The sequence below is a fragment of the Pundamilia nyererei genome, unplaced genomic scaffold (assembly GCF_000239375.1).
Source record: "Pundamilia nyererei isolate P.nyererei 1_Seehausen unplaced genomic scaffold, PunNye1.0 scaffold00258, whole genome shotgun sequence".
In the NCBI taxonomy this organism is placed as follows: domain Eukaryota; kingdom Metazoa; phylum Chordata; class Actinopteri; order Cichliformes; family Cichlidae; genus Pundamilia; species Pundamilia nyererei.
Genome location: NW_005187659.1, coordinates 641,443 through 660,306, shown reverse-complemented (window position 1 = coordinate 660,306; position 18,864 = coordinate 641,443).

Here is an 18,864-nt window from a genome sequence, read left to right as displayed (position 1 = left end):
ACTAAAACTATAAACAGTAGAGAACTTTCCTGGCATGTTTGACATTTTGTACTGACAGACCTTACACAACTGCAACTGTGCGAATAACCCCTTCAATTTTGAAATCAACACTATCTTCTGAAAAGTGTTAATCTATGATTTTGTTTCTCCTAAAGGTCCTAGACAAACACGGGACTGTATTTTTACAGACACAAGGAGGCTGGTGGACTTTACACAGTCTATATGTTTTCTTTTTCTTTTCTTTCTTTTTTTCCTTTTTTGCATCCTGATAGTATTCCATAAAACAGGCTGATGCACTTTGGGATTAAGTATAGTGCTCTGGTACTATATATAAATGCATAAATGCATGAACTCCAAATCAAATATTTGTTCCACATCCAAATCGTAAACAACAAAATGTAAAACTCCCACATTACGTGCATTAAGATGGAGTCTCTGTAATATGGCAGCAGACCATAATGTGTCTAATCATGTGCAAACTTACTTGTTTGTTTTTGTGTTTAGAGTTGATGAACTGTAGATAAGACAGTGAATAGTGTTTACATGGTAGCACACCGATAGACAGTAGACATTCCTGTTATGCCTTTGGCCAGCGTAATGAACTGAGCTCTCACTCTCATTGCAGCTCTCTCAATTTAGCCAGCATCTCTTCAGTCTATGGCAGTGCACTCATTTTCTGCAGCCAGTGTATAGTACCTCAGTTGTTCTTTTGCACAGAGTGGAGCTGGTTGCTTGCAGAGACAATAGCCTTGATTTGAATCATAAAAGCAGTCCAGCATTATGACACAGTTTCTCTCTGCAGGGGAGGGTACCACACTAATATTCAAGCACACTGCCCTACACCACCATCTCCCCCTCGTCATCACCCTACTCCTGCTTCTGATCTTGAATAAATTACAGGAATTGGTAGAGCCATGAGTGTAGCATAGTGGTTTGGAGTGAAATTTGTGAGCTGCAGTGTGACGTAATCTATAGGGGGTCAGTCAAAAGACCTTGTTAAGCCTCACAGACACCTGCTTCATTAGGCAACGACCGTGGGATGAAAGTTTGGCAGTTCAAAGTTTTCAATAGCTGGATTCAGCGTTTTGTACACAATGGCTTAGTCTTATATTCTTAATTAGCACATAGACATTGTTTTAACCGGCTGAAATTCCCCTTTTGAAACTCCCCCAATTATCCAGTATTACAACTGGTAATTTATATTTCTGGCTGAGCCTCCAGTAGCAAGAGCAAACTAGATAGAAAAACAGAGGAAAGTGTAACAGAGTTCATATATTTTTCAAGTGGGTGTAATAACCTGTGTTTTTATGTTTTCATCTGGCTGTGAAATGTTTCTTTCAACCCTACAGTTGTAGTAGACAGACTCCCAACTTACTATGCCAGGTGTTGACAGTATTTTGACTGGCTTCCAGTTGGAAGAAATCCCAGGGAGAGATTTTTCATTGTGCTCAGGGTCAGGCAGTTGTATTTACAGTTTGCTGCTATCTGTGAACTCAGAGTCTACAAATGCCTCATGTACTTCACTATGCTGAAAAACTGAGGGACTTCTTTCCCATGAAATTAGCTGTTGGCTTCTTAATACCTAATAATGCTTTCACTACAAAACATAATGTGGTGAGTTGGTTACCTATCAAAATAATACTTGAATAAAATAAAACAATGAATAATTACTAAATATTTTAACGTGATCTAAGTTGAAGATCATAATCTTTTTTGTTTCCTTGAAGAACACACAACTAGTTATAATAACTCTTAACAACACAAACACTTAATTTAATAGAAAAATGTGCAACAATTGCTTTTATTATTCTAATGATTTTCAAGTATTTCGTCTTTCATTGAAAATTAATTGATATGGAGTTTAGACCTGCCTTAGCCAACTTTGAAGGAGAGTTGTGTTAAAATGGTTTGTTTGAGAAGATTACAATAAACACCACTTGAGTTCCGAAAGCAAAGACACTCTCTCACTGATCCCATTAATGGAGAAATGGATGTCCCAGTTCTTCCTTCTGGAAATATGAACGACCCTTTATTGCTTTAAAGATGAAAGAGAAAATGGAACTTTTATTTGAACAACAATTTTAATGAATTCTAGCTCATCCTAGACCCTTTTCTTGTCGTGTTGGTGTCACACTCCGCCTCTCTACTCAAGCACACACATGCACAAAGGCACTCATAAACAGAACAAACAACTCAGTGTTTTTGTTTGTATTCGGTAGAAATTGTGAGAGTGGAAACCCTGGTGACAAAGTTCTCGCACAGGACTCAGGGGGAATCTCCAATCACACAAACAAAGATGTGACAGGTCAAGATTTATAACTTTGTTCTCTGTTGGCGAAAGAGCGAGATTTCTCTTTGAACTGTGTTAGCACTGCTTATAGTTAATAAAGCTAAATCTGAAGAATCAGCAGTAATACACTTAATTAGGAGAAATTAATATACACATTTATTTTAAAACCAATCTTTAGTGGCATATTTCTGCTTTTGTATACTCAGCTGTACAAAGTATTGAGTAATTCCTCCCTTTGAGCATTTAAGAACCTTGGATACCTGGAACTATTGTGACACACACTGCCAACAGAGAAGCCTTTATTCACAATTACATATGAATAATACTGTTCGTTTGCAGTGTCAGCTGACCAAATGTAGCTAAGTGAAGACCACCCGTACGCAAAAAGCAAAAAGATATGCTCAAGTTATCTATTAGTTTGACGTGCAAAATGAATATTTATTGAAATGATTTTTTTTTTTTTTTTTTAAAAAGCAAACACACAAAACAGTATCTTTCATTGTATTTCTTTGTTCTCCAGTAAGAAACTAATTTGGACATGTAAGCTGATACATAATGTCTATGGACAGCTACAGTAATGACATCAATAGAAGTTAACAGCAGTTAGTGAAGAAAAGAGGTCTTGGAAGACTTACGCTCAAGAACCACCGCGCTGCACAAAGTTGGAAAGCAACCTGAGCTACAAATGATACGATCAGATGATTTTGCATATTTGCCACACTCCTTTAACATCTCTGTGGATGGTTGCACAGACAACAAAAATATTCCTGTGCTGGCGTTGACCAAAAAACCTTCCGCAACATTGTTAGGATGAACAGTTTTAAAAGATCAGTTAGCACTACATAAGGCATTAAAAGACAAATGCATACTAACAGGAAGACATGCTAAAAGCTGACAAGTGACTCAAAGATGAAAAATACATGACATAGAAGCAAAGTTAAAAAGACATACTATACTTTCAGCCAAAAAAAAAAAACAACCCCAAATTTGAGTGATCAGTCAGTTTAGGCAATCGAATCCAGTAGTAAAGATTGAGCCTAAAAATTAGATAGACAAAGGTAGGTGAAGTCACACACACGAAGATGGTAACACAAGAAGTGCAATGCAGGAACGTTTGAGACATGGCATAAAAACAATTACAATAGACATAGGTGACACACTGGGGCGGGGCAGGTAATGATAGATAAAGCACGAGGGCAGGAAGTGGAGAATTTTATGTGAGATACTCATTATATATACAAAATTAAATTAAATTGGTAACAAAGTTCTTCTTTTGCTCTTCCCCCTCCACCAACTAAACAAACAAACAAGTTTTCATCAGTCATCAAACGCAAGGGTCACTTTCGGTCAGTGGGTGTATTCAGTGAAGGTTTAAACGATCAAATGTTTGTCTATATTTCTGCTTTGCCTTTCCACAGTTTTTAACGTGGTCAGCTACCATCATCCTTTCATACTCGGTGGCCATTCATGACAAGCACACTCCATGTGATAGGAGTGCTAACAGGCAGTGTGTGTGGACACAGGGGACGTGATGACTTTACCACCCAGACCAGACTGATTTATGTGGGAAAAGCCCAAAGAGCACCCACAAAGAGTGTGGGGAGGATTAGAAACCCCTCTACAAAACTGGTCACGGCCAATCAGCAGCTGAGACCCCCTACAGACAGACGTCGGGGCCAATTGTAGTACAGGATTCAGGCTTTTGATCTGAATTTTGATTTTATTATTGCTTGATAATTGTATGATATCTTTATCTGTAAGGGTTACTTCATCTTAAACTTGAGCTGGCTTCTGAAGATTAAAGAGACATTTGAGACAGGCAGTGTTTATGAAGACAGTAATAAAACTCTGGATTTCCTTTAGTTTTCCAGGATTCTGCGCTGCTTTATAGCTCTGCCATTTTTAATTTGTTGTATCAGATTTTTAGCACAGGAAGAAATCAGCCAAGTACTCCCATTCTGTGCTAATATCCCGGGAGTTATTCTGACTTCTATATTACTTGTAATCTAGTTACATAATAACAGTCATTTATATTTTTTCTTCTTTTTTATATTGAATGCCATTGTGTTCTCATGTCAAAATGTTTAGCTCTGTCTCCCTCCCTTAATCTAATGTATTTCAAACATTTTTACAACCACTTGGTTTTGTTTTTTGGCTCTCTCCATATACAAGACATCTTGCTTGCTTACATTACACGCCTCTAGTCCACGATTTAATAATTTTCCAACAACCACTCATAAAAAAAGAGGTTATTCCCTGTGTCCTCTTTCACCCTGATTCTATTCTTCTTATTCCTTCCACCCACTCTCTGACATATGCACACAGAGTGGCTTAAAGGTTGGAGCTTTTTGCCTAAAGTAAACATACGTCAATGATGGATCTTTCACTGGATTGTGGGAAAAAGTCTTTGACTTTCACACAAGCTCTCTAAACGGCTATTAAATCCCGTATGTGTACACATGTCTTGTTTCTGCAGAGAACAGGACAGACAGAAAGAACGAAGGAGAATTTTTACTTATGGTAGTCTTTTGTTCTCTGAAACACATGTTTCTTTGTAAAATTGTTCTCCAGTAGGACAAAACACAGAGAACTTATAGGATTTGTCTGAATAATATCTTCCAAGATCAGGATTCTTTGTCACTAATCATAATAAGAGAGTTTTTGTCCCTTTCCTGTCTCTGTAGGCATTTACATCCACACAGCAGTCTGCAATAGATACTGATGTGGAGGAATGTGTTTCAGACGTAGCTGGAGACTGACCAGCTGGAGGAATTCGGAGCACTATGACTGCGCTTCCGTGTGAAATAGCTACTTAAGACCACTGTGAGCAGCTGCTGGACAGTGTCCCCCTTCCCCTTCCTTCTTCCCCCCTCTCTTAACCCCCTCTTCCAGATCCTTTCTCCCTCCATGAGGCTGTAAATCTTAAAGAAGAACGGAGGTGTTGGGGACTTGCTGAAAGGGTTCCAGGGATGATCGTGGGGTTTAGTGCAAAAGGTCAGGTCTGTATTAGTGAGCCCTGGTGCCGAGACTTTGGGCTGATATCCACTGATGACCTGACACACACGACCAGAGCACTGTCCACCATGAATCTTCACTCTGTTGTCAGGATTTATTGATCTGGTGCAAGGAAGAGGGCACTGAAGGCCTGCTGCAACAAGTGGGATTATCTTAACGAAAGGCTGAGGGTCATTTCAGCCATTTTACAAAACCATGTTCAAATCCATGTAATCTGACAAGTAAAGCAGAAAATAACCTGAGTTTTTATGCAGAATCGATGTGGTGACAGCCTTGAAAAGTGCTTCGTGTGGCATATGCTGCGACAAATATGTCAAATAAAAGACATATTGAGAAAAATGACTGAATTATAACTGCAACTGATCCCACATTAGCCTCTGAAAACCAGAAGAGAAAGACGTGGAGGGGTCCCCTGGTCTCTGTTCATCCTCTATCCCTCCTGAGTCAATTGTTGGGGAAGCATGGTGTCAACCCTGCGCCATCAATCACCTCCTTTCAGAGGAGGGCAGACAAGGCGGGGACCCGCCCCCCAGGACAGGGGGGTGGAAGTTCTCATGCCCTCCCCGCCTCCTGAAGCCCTGCGCCCCTACAGACAGAACTCCGACAGCTGGTTTGGCCATTAGGAGTAGGCCGAGACCTGAGGGCCCCCGCACAGCAGCAACAGCTGCCAGCCCACTGCCCCCAATCACCCTACCAACACAGCTCTATAAAATCTGTATTAGAAGACCAATATATATTCATGCCTTTGCATCCTTTCACAAAATGGTGACGCCATATGTCATAATCAATATAACTTGATCAATTTCAGAAAAAAAAAGAAAAAACAAAATGTTGGTTATTTTCCTGGGTACATGGTTTTGCTAATTCTATTCGAAACATATTCATTAGTAGTGCAAACATTTCTGCCCTTTGGAAATTTAAAGAGAATGGGGAATGCAACAGTTAATATCAGAGCATTTTGTGGTCAATTGCCTATTTATTATACATTTATCATGCATATGTTTGATTCCATCCATTTTTGATGCATTTTTGTCATTTGCAGGGATATGGGACACTGGTGTTTGGAGCTGGAGCCTGCCCAAGCTGGCAGTAGGCAGCGATATTACTGACGTGTGCTGTATTATCAACTGCTTCTTGATAGAATGCACTTAAATTCTGTGTGGTATAATTTTCTCCTTTGAAGATACTAAAACCAAGCCAAGCACCAAATTTATTAAACATATTTGTCCAGCCAGTTCATCATGCAGGCTTCATCATCAAAGCTCAATCCTTTTTTCCAACAATGGAATCACTACAAGGTAATATTTACCAGGTTGAGACTTTGTTTATACTACAAATATGTCTGTGTATATGTGATTTCGGAAAGAGCTTTCATTTGAAGATTGCTGTTTGCAAATGCGTGCTGATTGCGCTAAATGGGTGAGTGCACTCAGTCTTCTGAATTAACGTGTGTGTTCCAGGAGTGAGAGAAAGAGAAGAGACTAGAGCGTTAGAAGAGATTACGCCACACTCCCTCAGGATGCTTGTTACTCATGCACTACTGGCAGCCGAGTGGTTCCCACACTTACACACTGAGGTGAAAGAGGCTGCACCCACAGCCCTACCTGTGCCTTTTCATGTTCCAGCAGAGCCTTCCTGAGCCAGGATCTTCCTTAAGAAAAGAACAGGGAGAAAACACTAAACCTGCCTAGTGCGCAATGAAAACAGCAGCCAGTGAGTAACATTTCTAGTTTGCCACTAACGTATAATTACAACCAGATAGAACTAGAATGAGATAATTAGCCTGTTGCTTCTTACCCTCCTGCCCCCTGTTCCCCCCAACCCCATATATCATCTATCACATGCTGCAGACACAAATGCACAATATAGCCTTAAACAAGTAGTTTTTGCTAAAACCCCCCAAATCAGAATCCAACAGTCTTAATCAGAAAACCTACTGGCATTACTTCCATTCCTATGTTGTTGTCCAAGGTCTTGAAACTGAACTTTACAGTTTTGGTTTTATGAGTTTTATGAGACCTAGTTTATCATGGTTGCTTCTACAGCATGATGCTGATGCACCAGCAACTGACTTGCTGCCAATATCAACAGGGCTATTTGCTTTGTTGGCCAAGCAGTCTCTGATCGCCAGACCATGATGGAAGCCCCCTGGCCCTTTTGTCCAAGTCTACTGAAGTGGTGTGAGATTACATATGAGATCATAACTCCCATCATCTTCATCTTTGTCACATTGTGTTGACTGGGGAGCAAAACTAGACCAAATGAAAGATTTCACACTTGCACTCTGCAACAGCTGCTGAACTTTATTAAAAGTGGCTGCCTAAGCTCTTGGGTATTCATAGGGAGTAGAAAGCAAGCATCGAGTCAAGATAGGGGATGAAGTCTGGAAATGGATTTAAAGGTGCATGGACATTCCTTTCGCACTCTGTGTCTGGTTTAGGGACACACTTGAATGATAAGAAAGGTAGTACAAAAATAAGACAGGGCAGTGAAGTGTCTGGGGTCAATACAGCTTAAGTGCTGTGAGGGTGAAGGATAGCTATCCCGCTATAGGAAGATAACTTGCAGAGAACTGTTGTGTACTCTCTGGTTTCTTTCAAACACACCATAAATAATTGCTGAGATAGAATCATCATCATAATCTGTTAAAACCATTGTTGTCACAGCCTCTTTAAGTGTGTGTTATTGAGATAGACTCCTGAAATATACCTGTGAATTAAAACCATGTTATCTTTTTAATAATATTGGGATTTCAATTCAAGTTATTGGTGTCATGTTACCTTTATTCTTTTGCTTTCAAGTTTGAAAGAACAAGTAGGCCATTTCAGAAAAGCTTGGTTGTGGTTCAGTGAAAGGAGTGGTGATGGCAGTAGACATTCCACACCACAACATGTAGGGCCAGAGGAAAGAGGAAAGAGGGCTTGCAGTAATTCCACTTTTATTAAAACATATTGAAGAAAAACATATTGAAGAAAAACAGCATGCCAGTCTGTGGCAGGGGGAGGAGAAAACAAGCATGACAGCTGGATCAAACATCCGTCTCGCTATCTAGAAGCTTGTGCTCGTAAGCTTTTATGAATGTTTCATCTTTTTGCTCTCAGTGCTGTGATCCCTTTTTTCTTCCTTCCCACTCATCTTCTTCAACTCCATCCACTGTTCTTCAAATAGCTGTCCAGACACTACTGATCAACCCACTCTCTCCCTTCATTTTGTTTTAACCCACTCATCCTCCACCCACTCAGTCAAGTTCGTTCCGCCAACTCTATTTCCTCTCTTGTGGACTTTCTATCAATTCCATGACAAATGTTTTGCTGTCTGGAGCCATCTTCTAAAACATTTTTTTTTCTTTACTAGTGTTACTAGTTGGATACCAGGCTGTGTAGAGCAAATTTATCCTAACTCACAACTACATCATTACTGAGGCTGGCAATTTTACAACTATGCTTCTGGCCACACTAACCCCAATGACCTGGTCACTGTCTCCCCAGCAACAAATGAAGGCAGTGTGATAATGCATGACAGAGGAGGTTTCACCTCAGGCTGACCTGATTACTGGGCCTGGGGCAGACACCATCAGCCTGTCACAAATAACGGACATGTTCAATTCCTCTGTTCATGCCATTTAGTTATCTTCCAGTATTCATTGCCTGCTTATGGTATGCGGCCCCCCAATTTTTCTAAGCCATCTGGCATTTCTAAAGGCATGCTATGAGGTCAAGAAGATATTATGCATAACTTTCTTGTGCTGGATTATCCAGCATCCTGGCACAAACTTTTAGTCATCTTCCCAGGACTCTTTGGAGGAGAAAGGCAATCTAGACAATCCAGACATTCCAGAGTCTTGTTGTGTTCTCTTCTACTCTCTAATTTAGAAGCAGCTGTTAGGCTCTGCAAGCCCTCCACCACCAAAGCTGGGTGGGGAGGTGGGAGTTGGCGTGAATATGGAGAACTAATGGCGACTGTCACACTTTCCTGGGCTGTGGCTCTGACCGTCATCAAAGCAATTGTAGAAGGTAGAGTGGACAGCAGATTACAGGACAGAGAGTGATAACTACAGGGCTCACCAGTGAAAACAGAAGTCACCTATTCGACTCTTCATATTTGTTCCAGAAACAACAATAATTTATTTATTTATTTTACATTTATATTTGGAATATTTGGCTTTTTTTTAGGATCTAAGCTACGTTTTAAGATCCTTGAACTTCTGTCTGTGCTGCTCACATGTAAATGGTGTAATTATGTGGAGTAATTACACCATCAGCAAAGTAAAGGGTCTTTCTGGCAGTTTGGTGCGACGTGGGCACATGCTGCTATAGTGAAGAAAAGAAGATTTGCAACCACCCGTTGTTTGATAGAAAAAAGTCCTGTGATGACTGCATCGTGTGTCATGAGATCTCATCTCTTGGAGGCTTCTCACCATGCCATGGCATCCTGCCTACATGGCCATGAAAATAAAACTGTTTCTGGTGTGCCAGTGAAACTTTATAAATATGTGAGAAATTTGGAAAAAGATCTAACAAGTGGAAAATTAAATTAAACTCTAAAATTAACTGTAAAATGTGTCATGTAAAATCATGATGTGGTCCTGTATTTGGAGCAGCTTTGTGTCTTTAGGTGTGCTTAGCGGCTGAGGTTCTCACACTCTGGAGAACATGTTGAGACACGAAGTCCCTGAGGGAGCCCAGATGTGGTCCACACTCTGCTCTGTACTAACCCCTAATTGCACTATTGGCTCCCTTATGGGACGTAATTACTAGGAAAATGTCTGCGTTTCAAACTGGTGGATGCCAGTTAATTTATTTTCCTTATTCTTGTGCCCAACGCACATGCACTTTGACAAAAACATGCCTTCAGATGTGCTACGACAGTAAAACAAGTACTATGTAATAAGCGGTATAGAATATGTTACTCACACATTTCCCAGTGTTTTGTCAGAGATGATTTTGCTTCACTTGGCCCAGACCACTAAATTCTGTTATACATGCTGCATGTGTTTTTGTCATATACTGTGATTGGGCAATTGGTCCATATTGGAATTAAATCTATTTTTAGAATCTTGTGAATATATGGGACACAGACTTCTTCCTGCTGAGCAGTAAACTTTTCAGCTGGATTTCCCACATATACTGTATGAGAAGGGCCATCCTGGGGGTCCTGACTTGTGCTCCCATGAAAGTGCTGTTTCAACAGCTTGTTTTAATTCCCCTGTTTCCTGGAGTACAAACAGGGCGGAGGAAGCTCTAAAGCCCCTCACAGTACAATAAGAGCAGCCTCAGGGGCACACGAAGGAAGAGGGTCAACAGAATCACAGTGGGGCTTGAGGCATGGGAGTAAGGGGGTTGCAAATAAGGGCATGGAAGCCTACCCCCTCATGTAGGGAATTTCTGCCCTTTACATGGGATCTTACATAGGATATGTATATATGAATCAGATCTCATATAAAGGACAGAAATTCCCTATACATATAAAATCTCCCATTCTTCAGGAGTGATCTTAACAAATAAGCAAGAGTTAAAGAAGTACAGAACTGTGGATCTGTTACAACTTCCTAACAGAACTAACCACTTTTTATTCACCACAATTAGGCACCATCACCCTTGTGGTTGCAGAAATCAAGGCTGAATGTACGAATGGAAAGCACTATTTAGAAAATGATTACATTTGGCATTTACTGCAAAACATCAGCAAAACATTTGAAACCAGAAAGTATTTCCTGTGATTGTACTGAAGAGGCCTAGGTGACTAATGTATGGATTTCCTTGGATTTTCCCTCAGCACAAATCTTGCAAGATTAATTTTCCAGCATGTCATTTCTTGGAGTAGGGCTGAGTGGATGACTGATGGTAAAAGCACGAGACTTTGTAGGGGGAAAAAAGCAACTGACCTTGCATTTGCAATTCTACAAGGTTATGAACAATTTTCTCTTGCAGAGCGATTGAAATAGTAGAATAAGTTTAACCCTGACTGAGTTGACTGAAGTCTTTGGACAGGTGGGGCTTCCATTGTTACACAGTCTGGATTTGACATTATTTGGATGCTTTGTCTTTTCTACACACATGTGTGATTTATATAAGATCCACCCCTGCTTTAACAAGGCTGCAACCTGTTTCATCTGTGTTCTACAGCGAACTGCAGCCCAAACATAGACTTGTTCAAAGCAACAAGAACTCCTAAAGTGACAGGCACTCAGGACACGCAATCCTCCTGATGACAGAAACACATGCTTTGTTTGTACCAAGGGCTGGCTTTATGGCTTAGTCACTCAGCCTGGCACCTTGCAATATCTAATATTTTCCACTTTTCAGTCACGTCCAGCTCTTTACATTCATCCTTGTCTATGCCTCTCCTTCCTTTTCCAGATATATCAAAGCTAGGTCACTGCACTGAGGTGAGAGCAAATGACCTCTCAGTGTGCCTTAACTTAAATCTCCTGTTCCACATGCAGATGGCAGCTTGTATGTGTTTGTTTAGGCTGCTGAGTGAAGAGTGTGTGGGAAAAAAACTGCTCTCCACTTTTGGATCGATGAGGGGGAGATAAGAGTGCTCAGTGGCCTTCAGTGAACATGCATGAAAATCCTTTTACTTTGTGAGAACTTCGCTCCAGTTTAGAAACTTTTCCATATTTGATAAAAAAAAAAATCAAACTTGCCCCACCCACCCTTCACCCCAATCCCAACTTATCCTGGAGAACAGGTACCCATCTTGAAAAAAATTTACGTGTTAAAGAAAAACTCAGATGAGACAGAACATGCATACATACATGTTATGAAGTCAGTTATAGGAACATTGAAGTTGTGTGTACAGAATCAGAATCAGAATCAGAAAGGGGTTTATTGCCAAATGTTGAGCAGGTTTACAACATTAGGAAATTGCTGCGGTGCTTCAGTGCAAACATAGTGCCATAAATAGCACTTAAATAGACATGAAAAAAATAAAAGTAGGAATAAGAATTAAGAGTGCTACGTAGAAAGATATATACATGAGTGCAGGTGGTGATCAGTGCCAAACATGGAATGATGCAGTGACACAGCGTAGGGTCATGTGTTAGTGGCGGGGACAGTCAGTATACAGATTTAGATGCTACACCAGAAAACTTAGGCCAGCAGATACAAAACAATACAATAAAAATACCAGAAACAACTTGAAGAGTTTGCTCCGCGTGGTTCCAAAAGTTCAGTTACAGTTCAATATCCATGTGTTTGGATTTTCACTCTTCCAACAGCATAGTTGTTTCAGAGCACCGTTGTGGAATATCTGTACAGCAATTTACATAAACCACCACCACTTTACATAATTTGATATGCACAGACAGATTAATAAAAGTGACTATTATTACTCACACAAATTCTAGTCCTGCACTAAAATTTCATCGAACGTAACAAAGATCAGCACAAGAAATAATTATATAGGTGCCAATTTTGTTTTTTCTCTCTCTAAATATATGACATTAAACACTAACACTGAAAATGAGGATTTTCTCTTCAAAAAGCCATCTTTCCTCCCCTTTTTAAATTTTGACAGATTGATGCAGGCCGCAAGAATCCTGGAATTTTAGTGTCCCTGGTTTTTGGTTTTTTCCCATCAGTGCTTGTGCTTACCGTGGGAATCAAGGGCAGAGATAGGAGGATGTGGGAGAATACATACGCTCTGCTATTCAAACACATAACATTTAGAGGAAAAACGGTAGGGAAGGTGCCCAAAACTCTTCTTCTTCTTCTTCTTCTTCTTCTTCTTCTTCTTCTTCTTCTTCTTCTTCTTCTTCTTTCTGTCCTTCTTTTTTCTCTTCTTCTTCTCCAAAGCTCTATCTTTAATAACAAGATAGAGCTGTACTGCACGTGTCAGCCTTCAGTGCCAGTGAATCTCTGGGAACTCAACGGTTGATTGTAGGATAAGATAGCAACCTGTCTATACATGATTTTCTATCAGCTTATCTTTATTACTCATCATGCTCAGTTTCTTAAAAACACTAATTCATTTTCTTGCATACCACTTACTGCCTGATGCTGTTGTTATATACGATTCACCACTGTTGGTCCTCTGTCTGAATGTCACATATCATCCCTACACCCAGAGTAGAGTAATTCTCCCAGGGACTGGTTTTCAGCCTTGGCTTTGCTCTTCTATCTGTATCGCAGAAATGAAGGTCTTCGCTCTCAGCATAATAGCAAATATATATCACCTTTAAAAGGCACACATTCCAGTCCTAGCACCATGGGAAAACACATCACATGAGCAGAACATTTTTGTGAGTGAGCACACTGTAGTTAAATCAAAGAAAAAAGGCTGTGAGTTGGTGAAGGGATTGGAGTAAAGAAACAGGACAAAAAAGACTTTGAAGCCTAAAATTGTGAACATGTCAACAGTGAGAAAAATACATCCTGTCTTGTCTTTTAAATTAATATAGAAAGAAACTGAGTGAATAAAAAAGTCACACTGATAGCATATGCATAGTGAGTGTGTCAGTCTCTGTTCTGGTTCTCCTTTGTGGTGCCTGAAGAGGCCCTGTGTGTGGTCTGAGTGGTTCCTGTCTTCGAGGAGTGAACCAGTCTCAGACACTTCAGACTGCAGTCTCACACACACACACACGCACGCACACACAGACACACAAGCGAGCACGGATGCATGCACACACACACACACACACATACACACAGTGATGAGTGCAAAGAGGGAGAGGTCCAATAAACAAGGCCTTTTTGATCCAGCCGCAGCCCAACAGCCTGCCAAGTTGCCTTTGTCTTAGAGAGGACACCACAGCCGTCACACAGACTGCTGTCTACCCACTGCTCTTAGCTGTGGTAAGGGGCATCATTCACATGCTGCTGTGCCAGAACCGGGACTGGAGAGAAAGAGAGACACACACACAGAGCTGAAGAAAGACAAAGCCCAAAGACAAATAGAGAAATAAAGTACGGAAAACAGTGTCTATGTCTACTGATTTATTGCACAACCAGATGTAAATGTCTGCATTTCAGCTGTTTTCATCACCCAGTGTTCTCAAACAGCTGCAGGCTGTTGTGCAACATTAAGGTGATTAGGTGGCAATGATTTTTCAGAGCTGTTGCACATGGTCTTCATCACTCATATGCCAATACAGTCCACTGATGTGGGGGAGCCATTGGGGGATTCAGATTGCAAGCCCTTGCAGAATATAAAAATGGAAAAGCCAAATCCAAGTAAATTTGATATTGGGGATAAGTGGAACCAGAATACTTGAGCTATTGTTTCTTTGTACAGAATAATTTAAAAAAAAAAGGAACCCATTCTTGTAATAAGACCCAAATGTTAAAGAAAAAAAAACAACACTTCTTCGAATGTATAGAGTAGACTGTTTCCTATTACTTGTGAATGTGTTTCTCATTTTTATGTATTCTTAAGGTCCATCTTGAAGAAGGAATTGCAAATTACCTTAGGCTAGAGTAGTAAATTACTAACTGTGGTATGTAGCATTGTCCCTAAAAACAGTTCTCATTAATGAAATATTTTGTGACACAATAGGACTAACTTTTTGATGTTTCTCTCTGTTTTCTTTACAACAAAAAGTGAGTGAAATATCACTCTTTGAAGCTGTTTTTGTGAATTTTGCGAACTGTGAATTCAACCTGGGTAGTGAACACACCTTACCTACCTGATCCTGCAGCATTCATACAATGAATCTGGCCTGCCTCTTCAGTTTCACGGAGCCATATAGTCAAAGTGTGATACTGGATACTGGAAAAAATGTTCAGGTAAAAATGTGTTTTATGCTCCCTTGAAGAAGCAGTGAGTTGGTAGAGGTTTACTTATCGTAATTAATCATTTTGTAGTGTTGGCCTTCTAATTTGGGTTTTGTGTGTGTTAGATCATCCTGTTCCTCTTTAGACAAGAGGAAACTCTAAACTGAGCCTTGGATCAGGTGTAACCACCATGCCCATTTCCCACAGTTGAGGCCCAGGCTGCAACAGCCAGATATCTGACACTAATCACCCATTAAAAGTATAATGCAGTTCTACGCCAGACTGGACAGAGCGACACTGGCAGCTGCAGCTACTACATCCAACTAATTCTAGAGCATAGCAAAGGCTTGTCGAGTAGACTGGACAATTTCTTTGGGTTTTTTTCTTATTCGAAACCTGTAATGGAAATTTGCTAAATAAGAATTTGAGTGAGTCAGACTGTAAGCACTAAAGACTATATGAAGACAGACAACAGAGGTGGTTGTGAGATTATCAGTGGAATAGAATAATTGGAATTCAAAGTACAAGTTAATAGACCAGAATAAGGATGATTATTTGCTCTTTGCCATAGCATCGATTTTCTTCTTGAATGTTTACTTCACCTTCTTGCCTTTAGTGACTGTCTAGAGGCCTGACCTGATGCTGGTTTTTGCTTTGGTCACAGATTGGGATTGGGTTTAATAGCAAGCTAAAGACAGTGCCTTTCCATCGGCGTCTGCAAGAGGGGATCAACATTTAGATAGGGGTTTCAAGACAGTTATAACACAGCACCTGTTAGGGCTCAGCTCAGGCCAGGATTCTGTACGACCCTGCTGTGCAGCTGTGGGTCCAATCTGAACCTCAGCCAGGAACGCAGACCAGGACCGGCTCTGTCTCCTCCCACTGGCTTCTGATCTGACACCACACATAACAATGAAGCTCCTCTGTGAGTGCTTTGACCTCAGCAGGTCTGTAATCGAATGATATGGAATATGTTTGTGGTGATCTAGTAGACCCTGGAATGTAACTTGCACAATAAGGTCTGGTTTTAAAACTTTGTCATGGAGTTGCAGTATGAGGCAGCATAATTGTGTAACAGGCACAGTTTGTTTCAAAATATTCTGATATTACAAGTTTTCCTTCTCACTGGAAATAAAGAGGAAGGCTATGGGGAAAAAAGAGGAATCAAGAAAAAAAAAAAAGCAAATTAGAACTCTGACCAGGCCTCTGGGGACTACGTGTTTTGGACAGTTTAAATTACTATTGTAAATATCTCAAGTTAAACATACACTGAAAACATAGTGGTGAATTTTTTCCCACTCTCTTGAATGGAAAAATCTGTGCCCCCCAGCACCTCTCTCTTGGAATTCTGGTCTCTTGAGATAGGCAATATTAAAGAGGCTAATGTGACTAAAGGGCTCTGGGCTGTCCTTCTAGGGCTGCCTGCTTTCAATGTCCATTTATAACTAGATTGGTCCAAATAAGCAGAGGAAGCAAGAGCTGCACTTTCCCACAGTACTGCGAGGGGACAACATGACTACTCCTTTATAGTTCATGACTGCATGGAAACTGCACTCCCACTAAGAGCTCGGAATGGGTGGACTGGTGGACCGTAGCAGCCCAGATAACACAGCTTGACCAACACAGAATCTGATTTGCTAACTTGAAACCAACCATGCACACTGATAGCAACAGTGCTGGACAGAATCATGCGAGGAGCCATTGCTTCAAGCATAAGATTAGTTTTCTATTCCACAAAAATCCTTTTTTAGTTCTATGCAAAAAATAAAATATACAATTTTACAACATTGCTATGTATTGTGGGGTTTCAGGTATGCAGACGACTGTTTCAAATGTGTTTTGTGATTATTGTGAGTACATATAGACTGAAGAAATTGTTTACATTGAGTTCAGTCACTTTCTTAAAATTCAGTTAAATGCTGACGATTGTACCCAGGTGCATGATAGCTTTCTTGTGCAGGTAACAAAATCTGCTCACCACCTGCCACAACCCAATTGTGCCAAGAAATGCTCTCTAAGACAAAGCCTGGGTGACCTCCACATCAGTACATCTTATGTTCCCTTACTCAACATGACTCCACTGAGATGCCTCATCTGCATGCCTGTGTCTTTGAACCCCCTTTTGTGCTTTTTCTGCAGCAGGTCCATTTTGTGGGGTATCTGATTTCTTATGCTACAGCTTGAGACCTGTGGCTGGACTGTGACATTTTCGTTCTGGTTTTTAAAACTTCTGTAGCCATACACTCTGGAGGTTGTGACCTCTGTATGTGTGTGAGTGACAGGAAGGAACAGAGTCTTTTAAGAGGATTTACTGTGAATTAGCACGCTGATTTGATGCTCTTTTTCATTGTGCTCTGTTCTGACGAGGACAGACTAGCCTGGCCCCTTTACAGATGGGTAGATTGCATTTCACCGACTTTTTAAAAGCCGTGCACTCAACTGATATTTTTTTGGCAATGTCACTGGTCAGCTGTCACATCTGTCAAATTCATTTTTTTGAAGGAACATTTTAGGAATATGGAAATTCAAAAACTTGCATCATTTTTTCCAAATTTATCTTCTGTGTTTACCGACACATGGTACACTAACTTCACAGACATCAGTCATTCACAAGGATGGATTGTCTGCTCACATTTGATATCCCAAACATAGAAAAGACAGTGAAAAGCTGAACCAAAGCAACCTTTCTTGTGCTTTCAAATTTTCACCAAGCTCAGACTGAACAAAGGAGCACAATGGTTGCTCAATGGTGAAGTGAGCCAGCTCTCTCTAATCAGTTTGGAGGGCAGCTGTCTAGCAAAGACTTGACAGTTACCATCCAGCTGGCTCAGACTCTGGGAACCAGTGAGAAAGGCTAAGATGCACTTTGCACCATTATAAGCATACTTTGTCTCTGTCTTAGTTGTTTTATTATTATTTTATTTTTTTTAACTTTCTTATTCCTCACACTATCTCTTTCTCTTTTTCCTCGAACACACAAAAAAGTAGCAAGATCACACTAGCGTTTTTGACTTTTACCCCCTGGTTAAACTATAATCTGTGGTTTTGTTCCAGGACTTCTTCCAGTATTTACAGCGTCATGTGGTTCAAGTTTCCCACATTATAGGGAACTGCATGTGGTGTGGGCTGCATGTGCAGTTTCCTGCAGATTAACTTTGTATGCCTCCCTCGTTACTGTGACAGACTGAATCAGGCTAATGTAAATAAGCATTCCTAACTTTCAACAAACCTATGGCCCCCTGAAAACCAAAAGCCCCTCTTGGTTGAAAGTGAGAGAATTCCATCAGGAGATCTAAACTTCCCTCTCTCCCAGATCTCAGGCTTGCCTTCCCACAGACGCCCGAGGCTCAATGACTTTGACTTCCCACATTTAAGAGTGTCTAAAAAAAGCATCTTTAAATTGCAACCATGAGCTGTGTCTCTTTCCCTCCTCCCACACACATGTTCTTCAAATCTTGATGAGGGTCTTAAACGCAAGGGAAATTCTGATCTCCAGTGAAAAGTGTATTTCCTATTCCACCTATCATTTTCTTCATACACAACACAGCAATAACTACTGTTGATCTGGGGGATGTATGTAAGAAAACAAGGAAGTGAAGAAGAAAGAAAAGGTGTGCTTAGACAGGAAACCTTCTGTCTCACTTCACCAAGATGGCAGTGGTCTGTTTCTAAAGAATCTAAGAGTTTTACTCCTCCACACAATGAACTCACTTCCTGTCATTATTTACCGGGTGCCAAAAACTTGACCAACCGCGTCACACAGCATAAGAGAAGAAAAAGAAACTGAACTTTGTATATGTAGCTTGTTAAAGAGATTGAATATATATTTTTCAAAGTTTAGCT